General features: G+C 43.2%; 1 long non-coding RNA gene across 1 annotated transcript in view; it reads right to left on the minus strand.

The window, feature by feature from the left end:
• LOC140106622 (uncharacterized) overlaps positions 1 to 24579 on the minus strand; it is a 126872-nt gene that overhangs the window by 65014 nt on the left and 37279 nt on the right. Inside the window, exon 2 of the long non-coding RNA XR_011850822.1 lies at positions 14499 to 14589. This is a non-coding gene — a long non-coding RNA (uncharacterized lncRNA). The remainder of the gene's footprint in view (positions 1 to 14498; positions 14590 to 24579) is intronic.

The raw sequence follows: 24579 nt of genomic DNA on the forward strand, positions 1-24579 counted from the left end.
TAGGTGCCAGCCTGTAGATGTACTTTATAGGAGGGTAGCAGGTTTTGTCTTTATTTCTACTATCTGAGCTATTTTTATGTTTCTATGCAGATAAATCTGGAAGTGGAAAATCAGCATTCATGGGACACATACTGTGGACTTCAGCATGATAGGGATTAACACGCTTTGGGGGAGTTTGGAGCTGCAGCATATTTACTTGGCAATGTTCATAGTGCAGCTGGAAAAGTACGATGAGATGGTGTATATATTTATAGAGAACAATTATAGTTTGTTTCATTCCAAATAGACTAAACCATAATGTAGATGTAGCAGATACAAGCTAATCAGAAAGAACAATAGGTCTGACATTATACTCTCTGCGGCTGCACGGCTTTTCCAGACAGGGGCGCTGTACTCGCGTGGAAGTTGTGCTGGACTTTTATAAAGTTTTAAAACTTCCAGTCTGCTCCCAACCACTATTCTGCAACTATGGGCTATTTAAAGCTCATTTCCCCTTAAAAGGGGTTCCCCGGACGTTGAAACAAATGTATTCTTCCAAAAACAGCTCCTCTCCTGACCATGGTTTGTGCCAGTATTGCAGCTGAACTATATAGAAATAAATGGCACTTAGTTGCTTCTCGTAGTAAAGAGAGCAGCTGTTTGTGGAAGAAAGCAGCAATGTTTTTCTAACTCTGGACAACCCCTTTAAGCAAAAACGGTTTGAAGTATTATAAATGTTTTGCTGCTGTTGCATTTTCCTTTTACCCATGTTTCACCCCTGCTTGTTACTGGATTCTGATCTTGTTCTGCCCGACCCAATTGCCTCTCAGGAACTCTACCTGCCCTGGACTATGTCACTCTCTGACCCTTTGGAGCCAAACAGATTAGAGGTCACAGAATGTAGATTTCTGTAAAGTCCAGATCTTCTATGAAGGTTAAATGCTGAATATAAGGGGAACATTTAGAGCTGCTCCAAAAAGACATTGTCCAAGTCAAATTTTATTTAGACTTAAAATCATAAGTTATTCCACAATGGTTGCACTGTATATATGTAAAGTCCTTATAGGGGGCACTGTATATATGTATAGTCCTTATAGGGGGCACTGTATAAATGTAAAGTCCTTATGATGGGGCACTGTATACACTCACCGGCCACTTTTTAAGGTACACCATGCTGGTAACGGGTTAGACCCCCTTTTGCCTTCAGAACTGCCTCAATTCTTCGTGGCATAGATTCAACAAGGTGCTGGAAGCATTCCTCAGAGATTTTGGTCCATATTGACATGATGGCATCACACAGTTGCCGCAGATTTGTCGGCTGCACATCCATGATGCGAATCTCCCGTTCCACCACATCCCAAAGATGCTCTATTGGATTGAGATCTGGTGACTGCGGAGGCCATTTGAGTACAGTGACCTCATGGTCATGTTCAAGAAACCAGTCTGAGATGATTCCAGCTTTATGACATGGTGCATTATCCTGCTGAAAGTAGCCATCAGATGTTACAGGGTACATTGTGGTCATAAAGGGATGGACATGGTCAGCAACAATACTCAGGTAGGCTGTGGCGTTGCAACGATGCTCAATTGGTACCAAGGGGCTCAAAGAGTGCCAAGAAAATATTCCCCACACCATGACACCACCACCACCAGCCTGAACCGTTGATACAAGGCAGGATGGATCCATGCTTTCATGTTGTTGACGCCAAATTCTGACCCTACCATCCGAATGACGCAGCAGAAATCGAGACTCATCAGACCAGGCAACGTTTTTCCAATCTTCTACTGTCCAATTTCGATGAGCTTGTGCAAATTGTAGCCTCAGTTTCCTGTTCTTAGCTGAAAGGAGTGGCACCCGGTGTGGTCTTCTGCTGCTGTAGCCCATCTGCCTCAAAGTTCGACGTACTGTGCGTTCAGAGATGCTCTTCTGCCTACCTTGGTTATAACGGGTTTGAGTCACTGTTGCCTTTCTATCAGCTCGAACCAGTTTGCCCATTCTCCTCTGACATCAACAAGGCATTTCCGCCCACAGAACTGCCGCTCACTGGATGTTTTTTCTTTTTCAGACCATTCTCTGTAAACCCTAGAGATGGTTGTGCGTGAAAATCCCAGTAGATCAGCAGTTTCTGAAATACTCAGACCAGCCCTTCTGGCACCAACAACCATGCCACGTTCAAAGGCACTCAAATCACCTTTCTTCCCCATAATGATGCTCGGTTTGAACTGCAGGAGATTGTCTTGACCATGTCTACATGCCTAAATGCACTGAGTTGCCGCCATGTGATTGGCTGATTAGAAATTAAGTGTTAACAAGCAGTTGGACAGGTGTACCTAATAAAGTGGCCGGTAAGTGTATATATATATTATATATATATATATATATATATATATATATATATATATATATATATATATATATATATATATATATATATATATATATATATATATAGTCCTTATAAGGGGCATTGTATACAAGTATATTACAATGTTTTGAACTTTTGACTTTCAGGTTGGACATCTCAGCATCCTCTACAGCTGTGACTGTGAGACTACCAACATTTTATAGATTATCATTAGAGATGAGCGAGCACTAAAATGCTCGGGTACTCGTTATTCGAGACAAACTTTTCCCGATGCTCGAGTGCTTGTCTCGAGTAACGAGCCCCATTGAAGTCAATGGGAGACTCGAGCATTTTTCAAGGGGACCAAGGCTCTGCACAGGGAAGCTTGGCCAAACACCTGGGAACCTCAGAAAAGGATGGAAACACCACGGAAATGGACAGGAAACAGCAGGGGCAGCATGCATGGATGCCTCTGAGGCTGCTTAATCACACCATTATGCCAAAATTATGGGCAACAGCATGGCCATGACAGAGTGACCGAATGAGGCTAGATAGCATCTAAAACATGCAATAATTGACCCTGACACTATAAGGGACGGCATGAAGAGGCAGCGGCAGGCTAGAGAGTGTCATGGCGACATACCCTAAATGGACTCAGGCTTCAAACCAATGGGTGGCAGAGAGGAACCAAAGGAGGTGAGCAAGAAGCGCTGAAATGATTTCCTATGTGAACAAAAGGTTGACGGTATATTTAGTCGATAACACAGCATGGTGGCGACATAGTCACCAAGTTCCATAACGTATCTGGTGAAACACCCGAAAAATGAGCCTGACACAGCTCTTTTGATAAGGGGACGACATGTGGAGGCAGCCATGGAGACGACTTCCATGATTAAGAGCGACAGTATGGGGTATTCATATTGCGCTGCTATGATTGCAATTTCAGGTCTCCAGCATGGCGGCGACAGATGGGCCGAGTTCCACTATGTATCTGGTGAAACACCTGAAAATTCTGCCTGACACAGCTCGTTTGATAAGGGGACGATGTATGGAGGCAGTGAACTAGTAGTAGATTAAAGGTGCTGCAGTTAAAACTATGTTAGTTGGATCTTGAGATGGAGCTGGCGCTCCGCTGCCAGGCGAGCTTTCGCCAATCCAAGCCCCTGTCTCTAGGCTACTCCCCAAACAGCACTTCTAAGAACCTTTTGTATAAGATCAAGTGTAGTAGTGTTCTTATAAGTTTGGGTTATGGCAGGTGAGGGGAATGTAAACAGATGCGCAAGAAGCGCTGAAATAATATCGGTAAATGATAAAAGTTTGCCAGTATATTTTGTGGATTACACAGCAGGGTGGCGACAAAGACTTTTGGAGGCAGCTATGGCGATGACGTGTGGAGGTAGCAATGGAGACAAAGTGTGGAGCCAGCTAAGAAGACGACATGTGGAGGCTGCTATGGAGACAATTTAATTTGGATAGTGCCTGTATGTGGCAGTCCAAAAAGTTTTCAAACCAGAGGAGCAGGTAGGTGGTCCTCCAGAAAAATTAAATAGATTGAGTGCCTGTATGTGGCACTCCCAAAAATTGCTTAAAACAGAGGACCGGGTAGGTGGCCCTCCAGAAAAATTAAATACATAGAGTACTATAGCTAGAGCCAGTTTCCTCTGCTTTAGTGTACAAAGAGGAGGAGGAGGAGGACAATGAGGAGGAGGAGTGCATACATTATTCAGGTTGAGCTTCTTTCACCTGGTGGAAAATGAAAATCCGGAGAAATCCAGGCTTTATTCATCTTGATAAGCGTCAGCCTGTCAGCGCTGTCAGTCGACAGGCGTGTACGCTTATCGGTGATGATGCCACCAGCTGCACTGAAAACCCGCTCGGACAACACGCTAGCGGCAGGGCAGGCAAGAACCTCCAAGGCGTACAGCGCCAGTTCGTGCCACATATCCAGCTTTGAAACCCAGTAGTTGTAGGGAGCTGTGTGATCATTTAGGACGATGGTATGGTCAGCTACGTACTCCCTCACCATCTTTCTGTAAAGATCAGCCCTACTCTGCCGAGACTGGGGACAGGGGACAGTGTCTTGCTGGGGTGACATAAAACTGGCAAAGGCCTTGTAAAGCGTACCCCTGCCAGTGCTGGAAAAGCTGCCTGCTCGCCTACTCTCCCTCGCTACTTGTCCCGCAGAAGTACGCCCTCTGCCGCTAGCGCTGTCAGAAGGGAAATACTGTTTCAGCTTGTGCACCAGGGCCTGCTGGTATTCATGCATTCTCACACTCCTTTCCTCTCCAGGGATGAGAGTGGAAAGATTTTGCTTGTACCGTGGGTCCAGGAGAGTGAATACCCAGTAATCGGTGCTGGAATAAATTCTTTGAACGCGAGGGTCACGGGATAGGAAGCCTAGCATGAAATCTGCCATATGCGCCAGAGTCCCAACGCGCAAGAATTCACTCCCCTCACTGGCCTGACTGCCCATTTCCTCCTCCTCCAACTCCTCCAACTCCTCTTCTTCTGCCCATACACGCTGAACAGTGAAGGACTGAACAATGGTCCCCTCTTCTGTCTCGCCAACATTCTCCTCCTCTTCCTCCTCATCCTCCTCCACCTCCTCCGATATGCGCTGAGAAACAGACCTAAGGGTGCTTTGGCTATCAACAAGGGAATCTTCTTCCCCCGTCTCTTGTGACGAGCGCAAAGCTTCCGACTTGCTGACCAGAGAGTTTTTCAACAGGCCAAGCAGCGGGATGGTGAGGCTGATGATGGCGGCATCGCCACTGACCATCTGTGTTGACTCCTCGAAGTTACTCAGCACCTGACAGATATCAGACATCCACGTCCACTCCTCATTGTAGACTTGAGGAAGCTGACTGACCTGACTACCAGTTCTGGTGGAAGTTGACATCTGGCAGTCTACAATCGCTCTGCGCTGCTGGTAAACTCTGGATAACATGGTTAATGTTGAATTCCACCTCGTGGGCACGTCGCACAACAGTCGGTGAGCGGGCAGTTGGAGGCGGCGCTGCGCTGCCCTGAGAGTGGCAGCCTCTGTGCTGGACTTCCTGAAATGCGCACAGATGCGGCGCACCTTCGTGAGCAAATCAGACAGATTGGGGTATGTCTTGAGGAAACGCTGAACTATGAGATTTAACACATGGGCCAGGCATGGCACATGTGTCAGTCTGCCGAGTTACAGAGCCGCCACCAGGTTACGGCCGTTGTCACACACAACCATGCCTGGCTTCAGGTTCAGCGGTGCCAGCCACAGATCGGTCTGCGCTGTGATGCCCTGTAATAGCTCTTGGGCGGTGTGCCTTTTATCGCCTAGGCTCAGCAGTTTGAGCACCGCCTGCTGTCGCTTAGCGACGGCAATGCTGCTGTGCCTAGAGCTACCGACTGATGGCGCCATGCCCACGGATGGCAATTCGGAGGAGGTGGAGATGGGGTGGGAGGAGGAGGAGGCATAGTAGGCCTTTGAGACCTGGACCGAGGTAGGCCCCGCAATCCTCGGCGTCGGCAGTATACGACCAGCCCCAGGGTCAGACTCGGTCCCAGCCTCCACCAAGTTAACCCAAAGTGCCGTCAGCGATACATAGTGGCCCTGCCCGGCAGCACTCGTCCACGTGTCCGTGGTCAGGTGGACCGTGTCAGAAACGGCGTTGGTCAGGGCACGGATGATGTTCTCTGACACGTCCTTGTGCAGGCCTGGGACGGCACATCGGGAAAAGTAGTGGCGGCTGGGGACCGAATACCGAGGGGCGGCCGCCGCCATGAGGTTTCGAAAGGCCTCGGTCTCTACCAGCCTATAGGGCAGCATCTCCAGGCTAAGCAACTTGGAGATGTGGACGTTGAGGGCTTGGGCGTGTGGGTGGGTTGCGCTATACTTCCTTTTGCGCTCCAGCGTCTGGGGTATGGAGAGCTGAACGCTGGTGGATGCTGTGGAGGATCGTGGAGGCGAAGATGTGGTTTTCGCACAGGAGGTGTTTGGGCCGGGGTCCTGGGCAGGGGGCTGACTAGCAGATGACACAGGGGAAGGAGCAGTGGTGTGCCCGGCCGGAGGTGAACGGGCTTGGTGTCATTGAGTGGGGTGTTTAGCATTCATATGCCTGCGCATACTGGTGGTAGTTAAGCTAGTAGTTGTGGAACCCCTGCTGATCCTGGTTTGGCACAGGTTGCACACCACAGTCCGTCGGTCATCCGGTGTTTCTTTAAAGAACCTCCAGACTTCTGAAAATCTAGCCCTTGCCACGGGAGCTTGACTACGGGAAACATTTGGCGCTGATGCACCAGCTCTGGCCCTGCCTCTCCGTCTGGCCCCACCACTGCCTCTTCCAACCTGTTCTGCTATAGGACTCGCCTCCGTCTCAGAAGCACTGTGTTCACCCGGCCTCTCAACCCAGCTTGGGTCTGTCACCTCATCATCCTCCGATCCCTCAGTCTGCTCCCCCCTCGGACATCCTCCCCTGACAACAACTTCACCACCGTCTGACAACCGTGTCTCCTCATCGTCCGACACCTCTTTACACACTTCTTCCACTACGTCAAGAAGGTCATCATCACCCACAGACTGCGACTAGTGGAAAACCTGGGAATCGGAAAATAGCTCAGCAGCAACTGGACAAGTGGTTTGTGACTGTGGGAAGGGTCCAGAAAACAGTTCCTCAGAGTATGCCGGTTCAAATGCCAAATTTTGCTGGGAGGGGGCAGACTGGGGGGAAGGAGGCTGAGGTGGAGGAGCTGGAGGAGTGCTGATTTCGGTGACATGGGTGGACTGCGTGGAAGACTGACTGGTGGACAAATGGCTAGAAGCATTGTCCGCAATCCACGACATCATCTCTTCGCACTGTTCTGGCCTCAACAGTGCTCTACCACGAGTCCCAGTAACTTGAGACATGATGAACCTAGGGAGTGTAGCTCTGCGGCGTTCCCCTGCTCCCTCATCAGCAGGTGGTGTCTCACCCCGCCCAGGACCACGGCCTCTGACCCCTGCAGTAGTTGGACGCCCACGTCCACGCCCTCGTCCTCTACCCCTAGCCCTCGGGTTAAACATTTTCCAAATTAAAGTGTAAACTTCAAATTTTTTTTTTTGTGTGTCTTGTTTTTAAACAAAACGATGCTATCCTATTGCTATGGCTAGTTTCTAACCTACACTGACAGCACACAACTGGATTTTGTGCTGTGCCTGATGAATTTGAGTTATAAGAGAAATAAACATAAAAAATAAATAAATCAGCAGACTCTGCCTAATTCAAATCAAACCCCTAATAAATTGTCCCACTTCAGTGTTTGAGGTGGATATGTGTGTCACTAAGAGCTAAACACAGCGGTCACAAGTCTCCCTGCAAATTACTCACAATATGGTACTAGCTGCACTACTAATGGCCAAAAAAAAAGTAAAATAAAACGTTATTGTAGCCCTAAGAAGGGCTGTTGGGTTCTTGTAGAATCACTCCTGCCTAACACTATTCTAATAGAACACCCTAACGCTTTCCCTGACCAGCAGCAGCTCTCTCCCTAGCGGCATCCAGACAGAGAATGATGCGAGCAGCGCGGGCAGCGGCTAGTCTATTCCAGGGTCACCTGATCTGGCCAGCCAACCACTGCTATCGACGTGTAAGGGTACCACGTCATGCTGGGTGGAGTGCAGAGTCTCCTGGCTTGTGATTGGCTCTGTTTCTGGACGCCAAAAATCACAACAGCGGAAGATGCCATTTTTCTCGAGCGGACGAAGTATTCGTCCGAGCAACGAGCAGTTTCGAGTACGATAATGCTCGAACGAGCATCAAGCTCATCTCTAATTATCATCTCATACATACATTTGACTTCCAGCTATGTATTATTTGCCTGGTTATGCGGATTCTTTTTTCATTCTTTTTTCTCATTCTCTATATACTGCCCACAGTCCAAGGACATGAGTGGTGCTGTTCATGTAAATGAATAGCCATGTTGAACTACCCTTATACAACCCTTTTAATTAAAGTCTAGATCTAGAACATACTAGTTTTATTATTTCATAAGGCTTTATAACTGGTGCTGTTGAAACCAGAATAATAAAAACAAGTCGGGAAAACCTTGGCTTGCAGAGAGATCTGCCTCTCCGCTCTTAGTCACGTTCCTACTGATGCTTATGGTAAATCCAGCCCAGCAAGAAGCATCTCCCTCGCACACATTATGTAATGCAGTTCAGTCCTGGCTCCTATGGTCTAGCTGTATCTGGTTTCCTGTGTATAATTAACGCCAACTGTTTCACTCAATGTTTCATAGCTTTTCTGTGCAGCCATTTTTTAACCTCTTACAGTCAACATTGATCAACATTGCAAACTTTCTTATCCGGTCTAATATTTAGACAGCATAAACTTTTGATACATTTGCCGTTTCTCTAGACATGCATGTTACTGGTTTGTAATGCAATAAGAATACAATTGACACATCTTTATGCATTCTAGTCAAAATATATAAAACCCCCTACCAACTTGTATCCTAGAATAGTTGTCACTCCATTCCTCAAGAATCAATACGCTCAGTTTTGTAGATCCAATATGCGATTTAGTGGGTGTTCTGTCCTGGTATGGAGAAGACACCCTTGTACCACCCACCTGACAGTAAAGCCTAAGCATTGGATCCGAAAAATAACGTGGGAAAGGTGCCAAAATCTGTACAGCATAAGTTAGTAAGAGTGAAAGTTAGTATTAGGTCCTCTTTGACCCATGACCCTTGCCTATAAGGCAACACCCACTAGTCAGACAAACAACAAAATAAAAGGTAATCAATAAACTGGCTCAAAACATTTACTTTTGTGCATTTTAATTAGTAGATCTGTGCTATTAAATCCCACATGACCATACACCTATGTAACCCATATGGGATTTCACATTTCCCCAGTAGTAGGTGTCATGGGAAAGACCAGAAGGCCTTCCAATGAGTAATAGCATCGGTACACATCAGAAGCTTATTTTAGGTTATTTTAGGTATGTTCTGGGAACTCTGTTTTATATCAAATTCCAAAAAAGTTCCCAGAAAGTGCTGTGGGAATATCAGATCTTCTGGGATTTCCTATAGATCATCTGGAAAGAAATAGTATACCACTGCGTGAGGATTATCTCTTTCATTAGACCATGTGGCCAAAGTATGGTCCATGGTGTGCCGATATCTACACTGATGAGCATAGCCTTGTACAATAAGTGTCTCACCATCCATGGCTGCCAGTGCCAATTTAGCTCTTTGTGACATATACACTGGAGAGTAATGAACAATTATGTAATCTCCATTGAACAATATCTGATTTTTGTAAGGGGTTCTCCGTGCCACTGGAACAGTGTTTTACAAAATTACCAAAGTAAATCAACATAAAATTTTTTCCACTTTTTCCAAAAAGTTTGATGATCTTACAGAACAATGACTGTAGCACCGAGAAAGATTATAATGAAGGTTAAAAAACATGGTGGGATATATTCACATAGGACTACACAATAACCTTAACATTTGGTAAATTGTGCGTTATTCTCTTATTTTGATATTCAGTATACATTATATGATATCCCATAGCTTACAGTAGTGGTGGCTTACTAACAAACCAGTAGTGCTTGATATAATGTTACCATATTTATCTTAGTAGCAAATTCTGGATGATAAATGTAGCAATCTAAAGGGCCGCCATCAGGGGGGTTTAAGGTGACAGTGTTCAGGGGGCCCAAGTCGCAGAAATTCCTCCTCCTTTACCAGGTGTAAGGAATTCACTGTACACACAGGGCCCAAAACTTCTAGAAGAAGTACTGGCAATGTAGACAGACAATCTTGGATTTACCAACTGCAGAAACCACATATCAGCCAAATCTTTAGACCAAATATCAAAGATTTAATTAAAAAAACAAAACAAAATCCATCTTTTTGAGACCCGATGCCCTAAGTGAGAAATGTCTAGCTCAGTTCTGCCTCCGTGTCCCAAGTCTTTTACCGCTTGCAATTAGAAGAGCATTTCTCTACATTCAAGCAGCACAAATCCAACAGGACATTTGCTCAGATATTTTGTATTCTTCACAAAAAGATGACTCTGTACTTAACCCAATTCAAACTAAATGTTTTTCAAGGTCTCCACACAACAAAAATTTTAATGACCTCATGTGACCCCATATCTAACTAGTCTCACGATCAAGGTCTGCTTTCCAGAAATTTGTAATAGCAAAGATATTTTTTTTCGAAGAATTTCTCTGGGTTATCAGCGCACTGCTTCCACATTTGTGCTGAAGGATGAGATACTTCATTTTTTTTGGAAATTTTCTACAGATAATCGTCGTATTTTACTCCGGTCATTAACTCCAGGAAAGAAGATGATGACAAGGAATTACAGGCTGCATCTGTTTTTGTCTTCGCAAATGTAAATTGATAACCAGTTATTGACCTCGCCAAGGAACATGCCTAGAAATTGTCATTTGTACTCTGTGTTCTTAGTTATTATCAGAAAACTAATGACTACAGGGTCAACAGGACCGAGACAAGGACTGAATGATTGTATGTTAGAAGGGAATACTGCAGATATTTGAGGATTCTACTGACTAAAAGCATAAGCCCATGGTTACCAATCTCTATCTTGTGACCTATGAGGCCATTGACCATCCACAATGGTCATGTCAGACTTCTCCAAACTAGCGTCACCATCAAGGAGTTGGTAGCCTAATACACCTTGAGATGTTCTACAGCCCTACCCTACTGGTGACAGAGATTACAGAAAAAATAACTTAAAGGCGGTCTCCAACACTTCTACTTTCCTGCAGTATATTAAATTCTAACAGACCATCACAATGAAAGATACATACTCTGGTATAAAGATCGGCTTTAATTCACATGTAAATGAGTCTCATAGTGCAACCAGCCAACCACATCCAAGCTCAGTCATGCTTCTTCCCTCTAACACAGGTTCAGCCTAGCCCATCTTGAACCCATTTCCCCTCCCATCTTCAGGCGTGAAACCACGGATGTAGCCCGTTTTTTAGCTTCTTTCTGTGTGACATCTGGAGTAATGTGTTTATAGGCTGCATCTTCTGTGCGCATGCGCACTAGTTCAGAAGCGACTGTCTGACTGTGTTAGAAAGGTAAAATTAATCGAACATGTAAGCCATGCACCGGTGAAATATAGGAGTCCAGGGGCCTCCGATATCACAAACGAAGATGGGACAAGGAATTGGGGGGGGGGGGGGGATAGGCAGAGCCTGTAGGCGACCGGGCAGCCATTTGGTTCCACCATGGGCAACCTCTTTAATGTGCAGTGCTTTGAGGGGTGGTATAAGTCAAAGTCACTGCAAAAAACAACTTAAAGCGTAACTGTAAAGTTACTTAAAAAAACTGTTTTAGCCCAGCTGGGGAAAGCCTTTGACAACAATTCCAATGATACCTGTACCATGCTGTTGGCTTCTTCCTATCCTGAGATATAGCTTGGTATATCTATCAATCCTTCATATAAATCATATTCAGCTATTCCTGAAGTGGGTGGGGCTTCCTGGTTCTGACATGAACTAAGGGCAGCACTGAGGGCATTCATATGAATCAGAACAGCATGTTTGTAATTGGCTGACCAGAAGCATGTGATGAGTCACATGCTCGTGACATCACTCAAGGTCCTCTTTTCTTGCACTCCTCTACTGCTACTCCACCCAACAAGACCCCACTCCTCCCATACGGTTTCCCATGGTTACCAGTAGTCATGGCAAATGGAGAGTAGCCAGGAGGGCAAGGTAAATCCTCTGCCAATAGCTAATTAGAATTAATTAGTTCAAGAAAAGTTTTTATACTTTACAGTTGTTCTTTAAAGCTGCAAAACTGTTTTGCAAAAAGCTGCAAGGTAAAATTATACCTTGTTTTGTAGTTGACGTGGGGAATAAATAAAGAGCCGAGCTTTTATAATAAACCTTTGTTTGCCAAGCACTTATTGTATAACATTTTGTTTCTTTTGCAAGTTTGTACAGTTTGTGTTGGTAATAAATAAATGATGGATAACGCTGAGGTCTCGGATGTAAGATGCTGCTTGAATATTCCATGTGAAGGTGCTACGGGGAAATCAATACTATGTAAATAATTCATCTGTTTGCCTTTTAGTGTCTGTTACAATTAAGACTTCTCATGAGTGCGAAGACTTCTGTATTTAGTTTTCTCAAGGATCCAATATCAACTTGGATAAACTTATTTAATAATCTGATCTCAGTGGCAAATTGGATTTTTAGGTGGCATTTCCCATGGCCGGACTAGGTGTACAAAAAATATATGTTATATAATCAAACCCAATCCAACATGTTTAGCTGCCAGCTTCCATCTTGGATCTTGGCAGAGGTGAAGAGACTAGCTATAGAGCAGCACCCCCTACACTTCATGCAGTATATGATAATATACTACCGTATAATCTCAAGTTATTTTGATTTAGTATGTTGTGTGTTCTCCATGAAAAGTGTCACACCCATGTTGATATTTAGGGTGAAGAAATGCCATTTTTAAGTGCCAAGTCCTGCTTTGTAGCAGGAACTGCACCTCTAATGCTGCCCCCCATTTTGCTGCCGTTAGAGGCAAGAGACTCAACTCGCCTAATGGCTATTGTACCCACTGCCTGATCCCAACAGTGAATGACCTGCCTCTAGACAAGGAGAGGCAAGTTTTTGAGGTTGTGCTCAATGCTTGTTTTTGAGGAGTGGGGTTACAGACACATTCAACAATGGCGCTTTCTGGTGGGTCAGTGTTTGCTATATCATATATAACAGCAATGTCGGTCAGACCACTATAGATTTTTTGTATTGAAAACATCTCCGGTGTTACATCTTACTGGGGGTCTTTCTTTCCTTCTAACCATACTTACACAATAGGTGGCGAGTTCTGCAGCTTCATGCGGAATGCTTAAACGTTGCGAAAGCTGTAGAGTAGAGGGTAAAATAAATACGAGACCTGCCAGGAGTCTCTGCTGTCTTAGTCAAAACATATGGGCTCCGGAGAACCTTAACTACAGTGAACTTTCCCACAGAAAATTGGCAGAGAAGTGAGCATCGCATTATCCCCAGCAGCGGAAGACGGCCTGATGAGGTGGAGGAGAAGAAGCCATGAAGCGCACGTTATACGTTCTCTCTAATAATCTCACCAGCTGTCTCACATCTATGGGTCTGTTTAGAGAGACGCCTTGAAAAGTCTCAGATCTTGCTTATATATATTTTACCTTAATGCCTCTGGCCTGAATAAGCTGTAATTTTCTGTTATTTAAAAGGATTTTCCATTTTCAGTATACGGGGTTAAGGGAACAGACATATCAAATGCTAAAAAACACATAATCAAATACAGTCCCCACAGCCAGGGGTGAATTGCAAAATGTAAAAATCCATATCATGGCTTTTATTATACAGAGTGTGCATGGATGCTTATTTTATGCTTGTTCGTGTTCTGATACTATTAGCTTGATTAGGTGGTCTAGATTTCATTACTGTATTATTCTACACAGTATCGAATGTGTGCATTGTTGATTGTACATAATCTTTACCATCACTGTGCGATTTATCAAGACTACATATTGGCAGCCAGTTTGCCTCCACATGACTTATTATGGTGTGAGGATAGGGAGTGTTTGTTCTTTTTAATTTTTAAAGTGTTTTTAACTCTGTATAGTCTAATAATAATTAATAACTCCTTTATTTATATAGCGCCAACAGATTATGCAGCGCTGCACAGAGTTTGCTTCCTCACTCCCTGTCCCCATAGGGCTCACAAACGAATCAACCTACCAGTATGTTTTGGAGTGTTGGAGGAAACCGGAGGAAACCCACGTATACACGGAGAGAACATACTAACTCTTTGCAGATGTTGACCTGGATGAGACTTGAACTCAGGACCCGAGAGCTGCAAGGCTCACACATCTTCTTGTCCATGGTATATGAATTACTATATATAATTATAAGATATAATTGCCACCTTCATTATATGTATAAAATGTAAAAATACTTCTTAAACATGTTTCAGCCAAGACAATGTTCGCAATTTTGACAAAATATATATGTATTACATTTTGTAAAAAAATCCACACATTAAGTGAACATCAGCCACATTGTAAATTCACAACCTTAGCCCCAATATACAGTTTTGTATCACAGTTTTGTATATATTGTTCAAGCCATCTGTGCTATAAGTAATATCTTACTAAGGTGCCATGGTCCTTACCTCTAAGGAAAGGTCTTTTTTTTTTTTTACCATAACAAAGCTTCATTTGCGCTTCATAGTTTTGTTGGTCTGGAAAAATTAGCCTTCTCTCCTGTTTTTCAAAAAAAAAAAAAAGGACATTTTTATAAGGATACAGGCGGTCCCCTACTTAAGGACACCCGACTTACAGACAACCCATAGTTACAGACGGACCCCTCTGCCCACTGTGACCTCTGGTGAAGCTCTCTGGATGCTTTACTATAGTCCCAGACTGCAATGATCAGCTGTAAGGTGTCTGTAATGAAGCTTTATTGATAATTCTTGGTCCAATTACACCAAAAATTTTGAAACTCCATTTTCACTGGGGCAAAAGAAAAAAAATTGTCTAGAACTTCCATTATAAAATATACAGTTTCGACTTACATACAAATTCAACTTAAGAACAAACCTCCAGACCCTATCTTGTATGTAACCCGGGGACTGCCTGTATTCAAAACAAGTTGCGAAGACTGAACACATATAATTCATCTTATGCGATCCCCCACCCTTAGACTTGATTTCTATTACACAGAACCTTTGAAGTGTTAGACTAGATATGAGCTTGTAGCACAGGGTAAAGCAACATGTAATAAAGTCGGGTTCTGCAGACAGGAATAACACTTCATTGCTCTCAGGCAGAGCCAACATTCCTATAGAAAGCAAAACTGCTCAGCCAGCGCAACTGCGGATCTGCTCCCGCATCCAAAACCTTTTATAATACACATTAAACATTTCAATGGAAGTGAAACAATAGACATTTATTGAGGCATCCAAATAATGTATAATTTCCTGTATCACAGGGGTTCACAATCACCAGGTCATGCCAAAAAAACGGGTCCTGGGTCATGAACAATCAGGAACTGATACCTTCCATTTTCCACACTGATCTCAATGGGGCAGATTTATCAAGCTGTCTGAAAGTCAGATATTTCTAGTTGCCCACGGCAACCAATCCCAGCTCAGCCTTCATTTCACCAGTGCTCATGAATATTTTAAACGGGAGCTGTGATTGGTTGCCATGGGCAACTAGAAATATTCTGACTTTCAGACAGCTTGATAAATCTGCCCAAATATAAGTGCTCAACGCATCATGCCGTGACAACTAAAAAGATACAGCAGGTTTCTACAGTGCGGTTTCCTCCTCTCCAGTGCGCTGCCGTATGGACAAATATATGTGCAGTGTGCATGTAGTTGAAGGTGAAGTACAACATCTGATTTAAAAAAGAAAAAAAAAAAAGGTTAAAAGCATTCTAAAGTTATAATCCATATACAGGCGGTCCCCTACTTAAGAACACCCGACATACAGACGACCCCTAGTTACAAACGGGCCTCTGGATGTTGGTAATTTACTGAACTTTAGCCTTAGACTACAATAAACAGCTATAACAGTTATCACAGGCGTCTGTAATGAAGCTTTATTGTTAATCCTGGTTCTTAAGACAATCCAACATTTTTAAAATCCAGTTGTAATAAAGACTTAAAAAAATTTGGGTGGGGGTACAATAATAAAATACACAGTTTCGACTTACATACAAATTCAACTTAAGAACAAACCTAGAGAACCTATCTTGTACGTAACCCGGGGACTGCCTGTAGTCACACATGGCAGATTTGAAAAATTGAGCTGAGTCTTTAACCCCTTAAGGACGCAGCCATTTTGTAGCTTAAGGCTCAGCCCGATTTTTTGGATTCTGACTTGCGTCTCTTTATACGGTTATAACTTTTGAACACTGTTACTTATCAAAGCGATTCTGAGTTGTTTTTCCCCACATGTTGTACTTCATTTTAGTGGTAAATTTTGGCAGATAAGTTTTGCATTTATTTAACAAAAAAAAAGAAAATATGATAAATTTTTGAAAAAATTTGCCATTTTCGAAATGCAAAATCATTTGCGTTTTCAGGCAGATCGATTTACCACCTTAAATAAGTGCTGAATAACATTTCCCCATTTGTCTACTTTACATTTTCATAATTTCTGAAATGTCTGGATAATTTATTTTGATGTCACGCGCTTACAAATAGAATATCGCTTTTCCGGATTTTCAGAATTGACTATTTTGGGGATAAATACAGTTTGGAATGAAATTTTACATTTAGCATCAAAACCCCCTATATAACCAACCCATTTTCAAATCTGCACCCCTCAAGCTATCAGAAACAGCTTTTACGAAGATTGTTAACCCCTTGAGATCTTCATAGTAATTGAATCAAAATGGAGGTGAAATTTAGAATGGTCATATTGTTCCCTTATACGTTCATTTAGCCCTAAAATTTACACATTTCCAAAAGATAAAAAGAGAAAACCCACCATACAATTTGTTCTGCAATTTCTCCTGAGTACAAAGACCCCCACATGTGGCTGTGACTTGTGTTATGGGGGCACAGCGAGGTGCAGAAGGGAAGGAGGGCGCTGCAGCTGCCAGGATTTTAGTTTCCTCATTGGCCCCTTTTGAAGGCTATAAAATTTTCGCTTTTTCGTTATTGGGGCCATGTGATGCCATTTTTTTTGCAGGATGAGATGCTTTTTCCAATGTTACCATTTTGGGGTTTGTATCACCTATTGTTGAAAATTTAGGAATGTTTTTGAGGACAGGAGTAGAAAAGCATCTCAATTCTGTACTGGATTTTTTACTTCTTTTTTTTTTTGGTGTTCACCGTATAGACTAATAATCATGTTATCTTTATTCTATGGGTTGATACGATTACGGGGATACCAGACATGAATATATTTTCTTACGTTTTACTAAATTTGTCAAACAAAACCCTAATGTGGGGAAAAATCTATCATTTATGTATTGCCGTCTTCCAAGTGGCATAACTTTGTTACTTTTTTGGCTACGGAGCTGGTTGATGGCTTGTTTTTTGCGGGACATGTTGTACTTTGCACCAGTATCATGTCGCAGTACATATGGTTTTTTGATCACATTTTATAGCATTTTTTGTGGGATTGAAAAGGTAAAAATCATAATTTTTGGAGGGTTATAACATTTTTTTTTTACGGCGTTTATCGTGCGGGTTCAATAATGATTTACTTTTATTCTACGGGTTGTTACGGACGCGGTGATACTATAGATGTGGGGTTTGTGTTATGATTTAGACTTTTTTTTGAGTTATATGTCTCTTTATATGTTTTGGGGGTTTGGGGCATTTTTAGTGATTTATGACTTTATTTTTTTATTGAATAACTTTTTTTTTTTACTTTTTCACTTTTATACCATGGGACATGAACAAGCAATCATCTGATTGCTTGTTCATGATAATATTCTGCAATACTCATGTATTGCAGGATATTAGCAGTGTCAGCCTATACACTTGCATAGGCTGGCACTGTGCCAGTAAGATGACGTCACAGACGCCATCTTACTGGCAATTCTTGCAGGTAACTCTGGGGTCCAGATCGGACCCCAGAGTTACTATAGCAACGATCGGCGCACCCCGAAAACGGTTCGGGGGGGCCGATCGTGGGGGAAAGATCCCCCAGATACATGTTAGATGCCGCGGTCGCGCTGACCGCGGCATTTAACGGGCTAAGCACCCGTGATCGGAGACAACTCCGATCGCGGGTGTTACACTGGGGTGCCGGCTATCAGTCACAGCCGGCACCCCGTCTTTCCCGATGCCGGTTCGGCTCAGATCTTGAGCTGAACCGGCATCAGCTCAGCGTCCGATGTATCGGACGCTGAGCGCTAAGTCACTGTGCTCAGCGTCCGATATATCGGACGCTGAGCGTTAAGAGGTTAAGGTGAAAATGAGCTGAGTCCTTAAACGGTTTAAATAATTAAACAAAATTAAAAAAACGGGTATGATACGTTTCTGCATCTAAAATAACCCTTTCTCAGACAGTACAGAATATTCCCTCCAGGTTTATACACACACAAAATGTTCCTATTCCCTATGGGAAGTTAAAGACACAGGGGGAGTATATCATAGGGCAGTGATGGCAAACCTTTTAGAGACCGAGTGCCCAAACTACAACTAAGACCCGCCTATTTATCGCAAAGTGCCAACACAGAAATGTAATTTGTGATTTATACTCCCTTCTCTGTCACAGTTTTTATTGATACCAGCACCTGAGGCACCAATAAAGCAGGAAATAGTCCCAGGTAGTGCTGTCACTTTAATATACCTCTGTGCACAGCAAGTCCTGGGCTGTCTGGGACTGCAGGAATATACCTGGAGTCATCTCTGGTGATGGCCTGAGTGCCCACAGAAAGGGCTCTGAGTGCCACCTCTGGCACCAGTGCCATAGGTTAGCCATCACTGTCATAGGGTGTTGCTTTGCACGGCGGCGTATATGAAGACTCCTCCCCCTGGATACATCCGGAGGCTTCGGCTTGCACTAGCATAGAATTCTAGAATTGTGCTATAATCTGCGAAAGTTCTGTCATGAATGTCTGCAGGTCATAGGGAACAGGTGTGGGGCAGGAATGCCTCGGGATTGCCCACCCACCGCCACCCGCTCCCCCTTCACGCCAACTTGCAGGCAGCAAAATGGGGGGGGGCGGTTAATGACAATTACTGCCATACAAGACCTGATAAATCTCCCCAATGGTCTGGAATTGGATCTTTATATGCAGTTTGTATTCAATTGTCAACTGCCTGTATCCCTGGTTCTGTAGCTCATTATTTTTGCTTAATTCTTAAAGACATCCCATATGAGAACCACCAAAAGTCTATACGGGTTTGACTCCCAAAATTTCCATTGAACATCTGTAGTGATATATTCTAGGTTTTGGGCATGAAAGAGTTAACGTGCCAGGTTTCACTCGAGTAAATTGCTGTGTAGTGTGAATGTAGCGATGCTGTATGAAAATGGTTTTATCCGCTACATTTTTCATGAAGTTGTTCTTGTGGGCATATCACAGTATTCAGAAATAAATGGGTAAAAAGCTGCAGGAGTCTAACGTGCCACTTCCAGATTTATTCATCTTCTGAGATGGAGAACTGGTACTTTTCCCACTTTTTTGTGTAAAGAGAGTGTAATCATCACTTTGCTTCATCCACAAATAAACAACAAAATCTCACATCTCAAGAGGGGTTATCCAGGATCATCCAAAGCCATAATACACCTTCAAGTTTGTAATACTTATGACCCCAGGTGAACAGGACAATACCAATCAGCAGCCAGAGAGTAACCTCTGCGTGCATTTATTCCTGTACCATGACATCGCACTGTGTGCTTTAATGTAGTCATGTAGTAACTATCCAAATTCTACAATGGGGCATTATGGTTACTATCAAAGCCCCTGTATAGGGTGAAGAAGTTGGGCATCCTCCCTTGGTGTAAAACATCTGAAGAGTTAGTTTACATTTAATTATATGTAGCACATTTTTATATGTAGCTGAGAATCTGCTCCCAAACAGCAAAAACAGCCATTTTCTTTCCCCCAAAAAATAATAAATGAATACATTCATGACATATCTTGCTGCAAGTTTAGTAAACGCATCCTAACAACGGTAGAATGATCCTAAGTACGTCAGAAGTCTGTTTGAAGAGTACTTACGGGCTGAGTCCTCTCCATACAAGCTGGGTGTTTGCTGCATAAAGCTGCAAACACCCATTGGTAACACTCACAATCAGTCCTGGCACCAATCACAGGTGTTAACTCTTGGACTGATGCTGTCAATGATACCGTTGCGGGGCACCACCATATTGGCCTTGATCATTGTTCCCCATGACGTCATAGGGAGCAACGATCAGTTGCTATGACAGCTTGAAATTTTTATGAGACCAGTCATTGCTTAAAATCTGTAACAGTGTGCCTGTGGCACACTATTTTAGATCTATAGCAAACCACCACTTTTTCACCATTTTACAAAACATTATAAATGATATAAAAAGTTACCGAATGGATGTACAGTTTCTACACCAAAGTATGAAAAAGTTATTAGCATCATAAGATGGTGAAATGAAACCTTTTCTTCCACAGAAGGTTTTCATTTTTTAAAATATATTAAAACACAATAAGGCTGCATTCGCAAGACCGTATGAAATTGGCCATATACAACCCGTACCGCGCCGTTTTTTTTTTACGGATTACATATGACCACATTCATTTCAATGGACAATAGGGCAATACGTCCAACCATTTATTTAGCCGTTGTTAATACCGTACCGTACCATATACTAGACATATAAAAATATAGAGCCTATGTCCTATTTTACCCATATTTTAGTTCTGTATGCCCTTAGAAGTCTAGGGGGACATATAAGTTAATGCTGCATACGGATGAAAAAGTCACATATATACTGTCTCATACGGCACGGAAATACGGGACTGGATAAATCACACGTCCATGTGAATGCAGCCTAAAACCTATATACATTTGGTTTCCCTGTGATCATTCCAACCAAAGGATAAGGAGATGTGTAATTTAGGGTGAACAGCACAAGCTGTAAAAAGCCCTGCCCACAAGAAAATGGTGTAATTGTGTTTTTTCACCAATCTCACCGCATTGGAAGTGGGAATTATAATGTACAAATTGTAACCCAAAAAAACCTACACACAGATCTGTAAACGAAAAAATAAAGTTAAATTGTGGGGAGTGAAAAATCGAAACACAAAAACAAAATTGGGCCAAGTCGTTAAGGGGTTAGCTTTATACAGATAGTCGCAGAATCTGTTAAAGGCTTTGAGGGTTAGAATTTTGAAACACATGACAAAGTAAGCTACAGGATATTGGGGCTCATTTACTAAGGGTCAGTCGGACGCATTTTCGTCGTGTTTCCCGCCAATTTCCGTTTTGTGCACGCGGTCGGATTTTGGCGCATCGGTGCCGGCTTGCACGTGACAGAAATCGGGGGGGGGGGGGGGGGCGAGCCATCGGACAACCAGACGGATTCAGACAAACTTTGGAATTTAAAAACGTGATTGTGACGCAAGATCAAGCACTCAAATGCACCGGGAAGAAGCAGGTGATCTCCGGCGGACCTCGGGGCACGATCTTCATGAATCGCACTGGACCCGAATCCTCGTCGGACAACGCACCGTGGGATCGCGAAAAGGACCGGGTAAGTAAATCTGCCCCATTGTGCCAACCCAGCCTAACTCTTGAATGAATGTTCGAATGAATAGGAGGACCCATACACACACAACACACACTATGAAGCTGTAAAGAGATACTCATGTGTTTATCAAATACAAGGGGATTGACACAAATTATGTTGATCCTGCCATTCCTGGATCATCATTATAGCATTTGGATGATAGTTATTGAGCTGGAACATTCATCATCAAATACTGAATTCTTAGGTTTGCATAAGTATGAATAATAACTAAGGATAAGTAAGACATGATAGATTGTGACCACTGACAGATGGAATTATTCTTTTATGTCCCATTTTGCATTTGATTCTTCCATCATTCCCCATATTTGACAGCGCTAAAGAGGACTTTTGTTGGAGTTGTCAATATGGCTCATTCATAACAATACTGACTCCATTGTTACACGTCTCCAAGTAACGCCCAGTAACAATGGAGTAGTGTTCTAGCTAAGCATTACACAAATCATGCATCTCATGATGATGTGGGTGCAGTCACTTTTTGGAGATTCATGAAATTGGATGAGTTACTGAAGACTAGACTAAAGGAAAAAACATGAAATAACTTCAAATATTTGTTAACTGCAGAAAGACCCCCTTCATCAGCTACAACTATTTGCCTCCTCTAATAGTTTCTGCTACAGTAAATATGGAATAGCTGGCATTTCCTGTCTAGATCCCAACCTTTCCAAACAATCTACGTAATTTTTGTTTGGATATCTACCATGGGCGGAGCTAGGTCGTGTTCTCCTGCCCACCACCCATCTGACAGTAGAGGACTAATTAGCCCATTGGATACTGTTAATCTTGATCTTTTTTGCTAGATTGGTGGTTCTGGGCTGCCGCAGAAAGCATGGCGCCATCTATTCAACAGCAGAGAACTAAAAATATTTTTTGTAAGGGTGTCAGTCAGTTTGGGGACCAACCAGGATGCATTTTACAGTCAACCAGTATCCTGCATGTTGAAGAATGGCGTTTCCCCCTTGGCTTTACCAGAAGAATTGTGGAAGCCCCATCTCATTAGACCCATTGCCAATTTCCTCCTGGATTTCTCTTCATAGTGGCAATGGACAGAGGTGAACTAAAACATTTTGGGACCCAAACATAATAAAGTGCCCATAGTCTATATCAGTATTACTTTGTAGTTCCAATATTAACAGGATAAGAGCAGAAGAAGTGCAGTGCCCATATCTGTAGGTTGATAGTAGTAGTCCCATGCAGTGCTCATATATGCAGGATCAGAATAGTAGTACTGTGCAGGATCTGAGGCCATTGTCTTCATCTCCACACCTGGTGGTTGGTGGCTGTGGAGCGACCTGGTGGTATCCCACCGCAGCAAGTCCTACACGCTTTGCGGCAGGATCTGGTAAAAACCGGGTGACACTTAAACTCCGCTCCCCGATTTCAGCTTATGTTGTCACTCGCCGCCACCACCACTGCTCCTGACAAAATATACTGTACCTGTCACTTTTATGATTAGTCTATTTTGTGCCATTCTTCAATCTTTAGTCTAAAAAATGTGCAGGTTTGAGACCGATCCTGCACAGTCCAACACGAACCTATCGGTGCTGCCAGTGTGGGACTCCTTGACAAGGAGATGGTAACACCCGGTTGTCAATTCATTAGATCATTTCCAGAAGGAATAACAGAGGAATACTGCAATTCAGGGTATTTAGATGTTGCGCAGTTTCTGTTTTCAGGGAAATATGATTATTTACTAGAAATAGGCATGTCAGGAGCGGTGACAGGTCCTCTTTATATTGTTCCTGCCTTTCACGAGTAGTCATGTGGAATTACAAGGAGGGAGAGAGAAGGACATAGGCTTTTAGGCTAGATGAGCACATGCCCTGGGGGAACAGGAGATGTGACACCCGGACAGGTAAGTGACACAGACTTAAATTCATATAGACACCGCTGACAAAATACAGTGTAACTTCAATAAAAGCAGCATTCTTCCACTAAGTAGGTCAGTAAGTGTGCCATCACTGTCAGGCCCCAGAACATCCCCATAAATGACAGCGGATAATCATTGTTTTAAGTCTACGTTTTATGTGCAATGACAGCACATCTGCAAATCACTTCAATCAAGTAATTGTCCCATTGTCAGATGAGTCATGTTTGGATTAGGTCTTTGCACATATGCATTTTGCAGGATTAGGGGTAATTTTTCTCTGTCCTAAGAAGTACAGAAAGTACATGTTTTGCTCACTCCTTATTCTACAGGCTCTTTCCTGTGAAGGAAGAACATAAAATAAGGACTTCACTAGAATTGTTACAAAACCGTTTTCCAAAAACTTGCATAAATGGACCCATCTTTGGTCAAATTATCATTCCGAAGTAGTAATCCAAGGGTAGGTACAATGGTTGGTTGCATGGATGGGATGGGGCATCTCTTAAAATAATTAGAATCCAGTGGATTTTGATGGCAGAATGTTTCCTTGCTTAGAGATGGCAGTAAGTTACAGTAGACACAGATGTAAACTGGTCTCAATGTTCTCCAAGGCACAAATAGTTCTGCATCAGAACAGTCGTCTTCAATGAAACCAGTCAAACTGAGCTCCTTTGATTTCCTCAATAAAACTTAAAGGGGTTGGTCACTTTTCAATAAATCTCTTCCATCAGACACATCCCTGCAGGTATATGTACCTGTGTCTTTGCCTCCCTTGAAAGCCCGGGCCTCTCGCTGTCATCACCATGCTACCCTCCGAATATATACACCGCTTACTCTCTCAATGCTCTCTTAGGCTGTCTCCCTTTTCACTGTCTGTCCTCTGCGACAGACAGAAAGAGGAGGGGGGGGGGTGCAGGATGATTCATAACTATCCTGTTGCAACTCCTCCTATTCAGCAGTGCTCAGACATGTAAACAATGAAGCATGGAAAGTCTGCACAGAGCACAAAAGTAAGTAGCAGGACTGCTGAATCACTTGATGAACATTCAAGGATTATCCAAAAGGCAGTAAAGGCACATGGCAATGTAAAAGAGTGGCCAACCCCTTTAACTGAAGATGATGATTTCTCC

Source organism: Engystomops pustulosus, chromosome 11, assembly GCF_040894005.1.
Source record: "Engystomops pustulosus chromosome 11, aEngPut4.maternal, whole genome shotgun sequence".
Lineage (NCBI taxonomy): Eukaryota > Metazoa > Chordata > Amphibia > Anura > Leptodactylidae > Engystomops > Engystomops pustulosus.